This window comes from Lytechinus pictus, chromosome 12 (assembly GCF_037042905.1).
Source record: "Lytechinus pictus isolate F3 Inbred chromosome 12, Lp3.0, whole genome shotgun sequence".
Taxonomy (NCBI): Eukaryota; Metazoa; Echinodermata; class Echinoidea; order Temnopleuroida; family Toxopneustidae; genus Lytechinus; species Lytechinus pictus.
Window position 1 is genome coordinate 30,301,575 of NC_087256.1, and position 8,011 is coordinate 30,309,585.

Sequence of the window (8,011 nt, forward strand, 5' to 3'; positions counted from 1 at the left end):
CAAAGTTCTTTGACCTTACATGACCTTTGACCTTGATCATGTGACCTGAAACTCGCACAGGATGTTCAGTGATACTTGATTACTCTTATGTCCAAGTTTTATGAACTAGACCAACACACTTTCAAATTTATGGCTGTAATTCAACAAATACCCCAATTTGGCCAAAGTTCATTGACCCTAAATGACCTTTGACCTTGATCATGTGACCTGAAACTTGCACAGGATGTTCAGTAATACTTGATTACTATTATGTCCAAGTTTCAAGAATCAGATCCATAAACTTTCAAAGTTATGATGGTAATTCAACAGATACCCCCCAATTCGGCCAAAGTTCATTGACCCTAAATGACCTTTGACCTTGGTCATGTGTCGTGAAACTCGCCGCCGCCGTCGGAAAAGCGGCGCCTATAGTCTCACTCTGCTATGCAGGTGAGACAAAAATGACTGGTTGCCAAATAATAAAAACCACCCCCCCCCCTCCTCAAACATAAAAAAGGCTTTTCCTTGTGCATCATATCATAAGATCAGCTACTGTTGAAAATGAATGACTTACACACACACACACGCAGGTGTCAGTCATTTACCTAAAGGTGTGTCTGTAAACACTGATCAGAAGTGCTCAATCAAATTTCTATCAAAAATATTTCAGTGTTAAGGGTGACTACTGGGCAAGATATATGATTTACTGCTGGAATGGGTTATGTACTGATGAAGACCTACTATTAAACTAATTGATAACTTAAACAAATCCATCAAAGTAAATGATACAGGACTTTTTCCAATACACAAGTAAATGTATCAAGTAGATACAAGGCAGGAACAAGGTGGTCCACAAACCATGAGTCTCGCTTGATTTAGCGATCAATAAAAAATGCAAAATTACCTTTTGACACCAAGATGTCCTTTGATGTCAGCTTTTAAGGTATCTGACAATACCTAATGATCATTTTTTCGAAGTTAAAACAAAATTTATGTAAAAATAAGGAAATGAAACATGTTAAATCATTTGACTTTTGACCCCTAGATGACCTTTGACCTCTTCATCACCACAAATGTGGTATTACCCAAGGATCATTTGTACCAATTATGAACACAATTGATGCAGAAATAAAGAAATGAGAGCAAGTGAAGCAAAATTTTATAACATTTTTTGCAAAAGGAAAAGTGATTACTAGGTTTCTGTTGAACTTTGTTCAGGCGAGAGAAATGAATGATCTTGTAGTAGTATAATCATCAGAAAATTAAATTAGAAATAAAATCTGTATGAAGAACAGAAAAGCAGAATGAGCATGTTATTGTTCTTTAGTCATTAGAAACATAAGACAGGCCTCTACAAATTTTTTTTTCATCACTTGCCCGATTTTTTTTCAAAAATTCTTTTGCTCTTAATTATTCTTTTCTGTCCTGGTTGAACTTGATTTACTGGCGCTGGCCTCGGCATTTCTTTTTCTTGACTATCGTTCAAGTTGTTCTGGTCGCCGATCGCGACAACAAAAGTCGCCTATTTTAGTCTGACGACTCATTGTTTATTTGGTTTTGAAGTTGAAGCCGAGTCAGTCCGAAGCGCAAAGCTTGCATGCATTCAGCACGATCTAGCTTGAGAGTCGGCTGGCTCGCGATCGCTCGTGTACGTACGTACATGTACTGTAGCGCCGATGTATTAGCATTACGTCAAACCCCCGTTTGGAGAAAGACCGCAGTTCAGATTGCAAACTGCGGTGTTATACCCCATTTTTCATTTGGATCTCCCAAAAATCATTTCCAAGCCCTTATCAACCGCGCTTGGCCAGGTAATCCAGGGGTAATCCCGCTGTCTCAATTTCACCTCCAGCGGCCAGTATATGAGCGTTGAGCAAAGGACGAAAAGATAAACAACAGCTGTGCTATTACGTAAGACTTCTCTGCCTGTAGTAGGACCTTCGGAATGAAATTATTGTATTCGATATTTAATCACGTTTTCAAAGGCATATTGTATTCAGTAATCCAATGTTAGTCCATTTTCAATTTCGAACGAAGAAAATCGACCTCGAAATAAGGAAAGTAAGCGAATAAAAATGACGGCATGTTTTGGAGGGACCGAGCTCAGCGCTGCGCATGCATCCCATCGTGTGTGGCCCCCTGCTGTGACTGTATATGCCGGGCTGATGTGTTATCTTCGGACCGACGTCAAGAAACAGGTGTTTTGATACTTAAATTGCTTGCTTGGGGCAGTTAGGGTTTGTCGTACTTGGAGAAGAGAATTGATGAGAAGGGAAACTGGGGTATAGTGTTCTCAAATGGAAGTTTTTTGTCATGAGCATGCGCTAAGAGGGCGAGAGAGGGGTTTCCCCAGCTAGCTCCTTCGTCGATTAGTAGCGCATGCGCACAGTATAGTATAGAAAGTAAGATGGCAGCCCCCATCGAACGGGACCGTTGGCGATAAATTGTCGGTAAATTGGCGCTGATTTGACATGTTTCCACTGTTTTTTGACTGGTATGACATTTTGTATGAGAGATAATTGCAATTTATTGAAAAATTATTAAAATTTACTGTAATATCGTTTTCATTTTCAAAACAACCACTTGCCTGATCGGGCAATTGACTTTGAGAAATGCTTGCCTGCACGTCATTTTCACTTGCCCCGGGCAAGCGGTTTTGTCGCGCCCTGCATAAGATATGCATTATGAAAGTAGCAAGAGAGAGATAATGTATACTTTGTGGCAATACTACAAATGCAGACCATTGATTATAATACTTGTAATGCTACAATACAGCAAACTCTGACACCTTTTAATGTCAATACAGATCTCTGTCTTGTCTTTCCGTTGATGCCAACAATCAAAGAGTTGATTATTATGGCAAAGTTTAAAAAGTTGACTTGACCTTGTCTGCTATATCCTACTGTACTGTTGAAACATTTGATTTTTTTCTTTAAGATAAAAGGACATTGCTGGTGATGCTGTTTACATGCTGACCCTTGTCACAAATGTGTCATGGGTTGCAGCATCCACTACCTCAGCTGGTAGCCCGTTCCAGTCCTCCACACTACAAAAAAAGTTACCCCTCCTTTTTTTTCAAAATAGGACTTTTTGGTGTATAACTGTTTTATAGAAAAATATTTGGACAGGGGTGTTGCTACACACAATGATTTCTGTGTAAAAAAAAAGAGATTAATATTTCATGTCATGCTTGAATGAGCACATTAAAAGAACAACAAATGGCACTTTTCAAAAGTCACTGGGGTCATTCTGAGGGATTTATGATCCAGAACTTTGTCAAATTATTCTTTTTTTTTAAGATTAGGTTAATTGTCCACCATTCCCCCCTCATCAAACCTCTCCTGACACACTTTTCACATTTCTTCATTGTTCAGAGAGCTCAATTTGAAAATCCATCTTCACCATTTTGAATTTGAAAAAATCCATTAAATTTTGTCAAACAATAAGACAAGGTGGTTGAAGAACCACGAGTCTTGCCTAATATCGCAATCGATAAAATACGCAATATGATATTCTAATCTTATCATCCTCCTGAACACACATGTGGTATTAACCAATGGTTATGTGTACCAAGTGTAAATACAATTGACGCAGAAATAAAGAAATGAAAGCAATTTGAACAAAAATTGACCATTCGACCCCTAGATGACCTATGACCCCATCACCTTCATGAGCTCACATGTGGTATTACCCAAGGATAATATGTACCAAGTGTGGAGATTATTGATGCAGTTGAAGAGAAGCTTTAACATTTTTGTAACAGATCAACAGACTAACAATACAAGTTACGGTAATAAAAAGGTAAAATCAAAGTCATGAGATAGGTATACGAACGAGTATAAATTTGTTGATGCACAAAAGTCATGTGACAATTTCAAACACACATCAAGAACAAATCTGAAGTAGATATAGAATTAGCATGAGATTCTTTGAAAAGAAGTTGATATGGATTAGGATTATACTGTAGCTGTCAAATAGCAAAAACTAAAAAAGAAAATTTGAAAAGAGGCTAGTTTGAAAAATTGATTACAATCTAGGGTAGATGTGGACTTATTAAAATCTGTATCAGAAGTAGATGTGGAAGTAGTATAAGATCAATCATAGAATAATCAAATTATGTAAAAACAATAAAACAAAGAGAGGTGTCATGGTGTAGAAGTTCAGTCATTGCACTCTTAAACCAAGGGTCGAGGGTTCGAATCCCACCCAGTGCTAACGTCCTTTGGCAAGGCACTCATCCATGTCTGTCACTCTCCACCAAGGTGTTAAATGGGTACCCGTTAGGATGCGAGAGTCAATGTGATAGATTGGCATGTGTGCACCGATAAACGGTTGCCTGGCCAGAATACTCCACAGGGAGTAGAGATGGTGCACTTTATGGCCCGTATTCTGGAGTCGGGTTTAAATTAAACCCTGGTTTAAAGTTGTGGTTTAACTATGGATAGCCAATTTGGGCACAAATCCCCAACAGTACACATTCAATTTATTAACTCATATGACAACCAAATTGTTCATAATTGTCTGGGAATGATAACAGGTATTTTTCTTCATTGTGAAACCAAAAGGAAACAAAATAGTAAATATACAATATAAACATAATTTTTGAATTTCTGGCTCTCTATAATTGTTGCACAGAGTTTGACTGTGGTCTACAGAATACGGGCCTATGTGTTGAACAGTGATGGAATATGACAGAGGTAATAATAATTTCAATGTAATGTGCTTAGAAATCAACGTATGAAGCACTATCTCAATGTATCTATTATAATTATTATCATCTACATAAACTATTGAAGTATTTGGGAGAAAAATAGTTATTTATCAGAAGTAGATGAAGATGAAGTTTGATGATCAGACATAGAATAAGACAATAACACAGTGAGAAAAAAATTACCTATATAAGGGGTATATTATAGAAGTAGGTAGGGGATCAGAATTAATGATATAAATAAAGACAATTACAAAGAGAAAATTAGTTATCTTTATCAGAAGTAGATATAGAAGTAGTCTGAAGATCAGACATTAAATAAGAGATACATAAAGATGATTACACAGAAAAACAATCTTATCAGAAGTAGATATAGAAGTAGTCTGAAGATCAGACATTAAATAAGAGATACATAAAGACAATTACACAGAAAAACAATCTTATCAGAAGTAGATATAGAAGTAGTCTGAAGATCAGACATTAAATAAGAGATACATAAAGACAATTACACAGAAAAAATCTTTATCAGAAGTAGATATAGAAGTAGTCTGAAGATCAGACTTTAAATAAGAGATACATAAAGATGATTACACAGAAAAACAATCTTATCAGAAGTAGATATACAAGTAGTCTGAAGATCAGACATTAAATAAGAGATACATAAAGACGATTACTCAGAAAAACAATCTTATCAGAAGTAGATATAGAAGTAGTCTGAAGATCAGACATTAAATAAGAGATACATAAAGACAATTACACAGAAAAAATCTTTATCAGAAGTAGATATAGAAGTAGTCTGAAGATCAGACATTAAATGAGAGATACATAAAGATGATTACACAGAAAAACAATCTTATCAGAAGTAGATATAGAAGTAGTCTGAAGATCAGACATTAAATAAGAGATACATAAAGACGATTACACAGAAAAACAATCTTATCAGAAGTAGATATAGAAGTAGTCTGAAGATCAGACATTAAATAAGAGATACATAAAGACGATTACACAGAAAAACAATCTTATCAGAAGTAGATATAGAAGTAGTCTGAAGAACAGACATCAAATAAGAGATACATAAAGACGATTACACAGAAAAACAATCTTATCAGAAGTAGATATAGAAGTAGTCTGAAGATCAGACATTAAATAAGAGAAACATAAAGACGATTACACAGAAAAACAATCTTATCAGAAGTAGATATAGAAGTAGTGTGAAGAACAGACATTAAATAAGAGATACATAAAGACGATTACACAGAAAAACAATCTTATCAGAAGTAGATATAGAAGTAGTCTGAAGAACAGACATCAAATAAGAGAAACATAAAGACAATTACACAGAAAAACAATCTTATCAGAAGTAGATATAGAAGTAGTCTGAAGATCAGACATTAAATAAGAGATACATAAAGACAATTACACAGAAAAACAATCTTATCAGAAGTAGATATAGAAGTAGTCTGAAGAACAGACATTAAATAAGAGATACATAAAGACGATTACACAGAAAAACAATCTTATCAGAAGTAGATATAGAAGTAGTCTGAAGATCAGACATTAAATAAGAGATACATAAAGACGATTACACAGAAAAACAATCTTATCAGAAGTAGATATAGAAGTAGTCTGAAGATCAGACATTAAATAAGAGATACATAAAGACGATTACACAGAAAAACAATCTTATCAGAAGTAGATATAGAAGTAGTCTGAAGAACAGACATTAAATAAGAGATACATAAAGACGATTACACAGAAAAACAATCTTATCAGAAGTAGATATAGAAGTAGTCTGAAGATCAGACATTAAATAAGAGATACATAAAGACAGTTACACAGAAAAACAATCTTATCAGAAGTAGATATAGAAGTAGTCTGAAGATCAGACATTAAATAAGAGATACATAAAGACAATTACACAGAAAAACAATCTTATCAGAAGTAGATAAAGAAATAGTCTGAAGATCAGACATTAAATAAGAGATACATACAGACGATTACACAGAAAAAAATCTTTATCAGAAGTAGATATAGAAGTAGTAGGATCAAACATAATATATTGAGCTGAGCTACATGTATGCAATTAAATAACACAAAGAGAAACTGATATCTCTTACAGAAGTAGATGTAGAAGTAGTTAAGGGATAAGAACTAACTTGAGAGACAGAGAAAAACAGTTATCTTTGTCAGAAATAGTTTGATGATTAGACATAAAATAAGACAATTATACAGTGAGAAACAATTATATATTGTAAAAGAGGTATATAATAGAAGGTAGGGGATCAGAATATATGATGATTATTTGAAATTAGCAAGGGAACGAGATTTCTTTAAGGCAAAATTTGATAAATCTGGTAAGGACTGTGATTGGAATACATACAAAAAGAAAAGAAACTCTGTAAATAATTTAAATAAAAAGTTAAAAAGAGATTACTATTTTTCTGAATTTAATGAGAACGTTGGTGACCCTTGCAAAACGTGGAAAACATTGAAGAAAATTTCGTTCAAGAAAAGTTCGGGAGGCGTTATCAAGTTGATCCAAGATGGACAGGTGATTGATGAATCTGAGCGTGTTGCATCTATATTCAATGAATATTTCACTCAAACTCCGGGTCGATTAAACATTGAACCCAACTCGGAGGAATTACATGAACTGACTGATAAAACCTTTGCATACGTTCCAATAACAGAGGATTTTGTCTTCAAAGAACTCTCAAAATTATCTGTTTTTAAATCTAGTGGCATTGATAATTTGCATCCACGGCTTTTGAAGCTTGCTTCACCATTCATAGCAAAGCCTCTTATCCATTTGTTTAATTGTTTAATCTCAAGTGGTATTGTTCCGGCTGAATGGAAGAGTGCACGAGTAACGCCCATTTTTAAGGACGGTGACAAGAAAATCTCTTCTAATTATCGGCCGATTTCGGTTCTTTCACATATTGTAAAAATCTTAGAAAAAGCAGTACACTCGCAATTGTATGATTATCTCAATGATAATGGCCTTCTAAGTGACAGGCAATCGGGCTTCCGCCCGCTCCACTCGACAGGAACAGCACTAGTTGATGTAAATGACTTCTTACTGAGGGGAATCAATAAAGGACTTATCTCTGGTGCTTTATTCCTAGACTTAAAACGCGCATTTGACTCAGTAAATCATAAAATTTTGCTGTACAAATTAAGAAAATATGGTATAAAGGACAGAGAATTGGAATGGTTTGAAAGCTATCTAAGTGATCGAGTACAATGTGTTGTAGTTAATGGTGCTCAGTCTGGGTTTCGATCTATTAATTCTGGAATCCCACAGGGATCAATATTAGGGCCCCT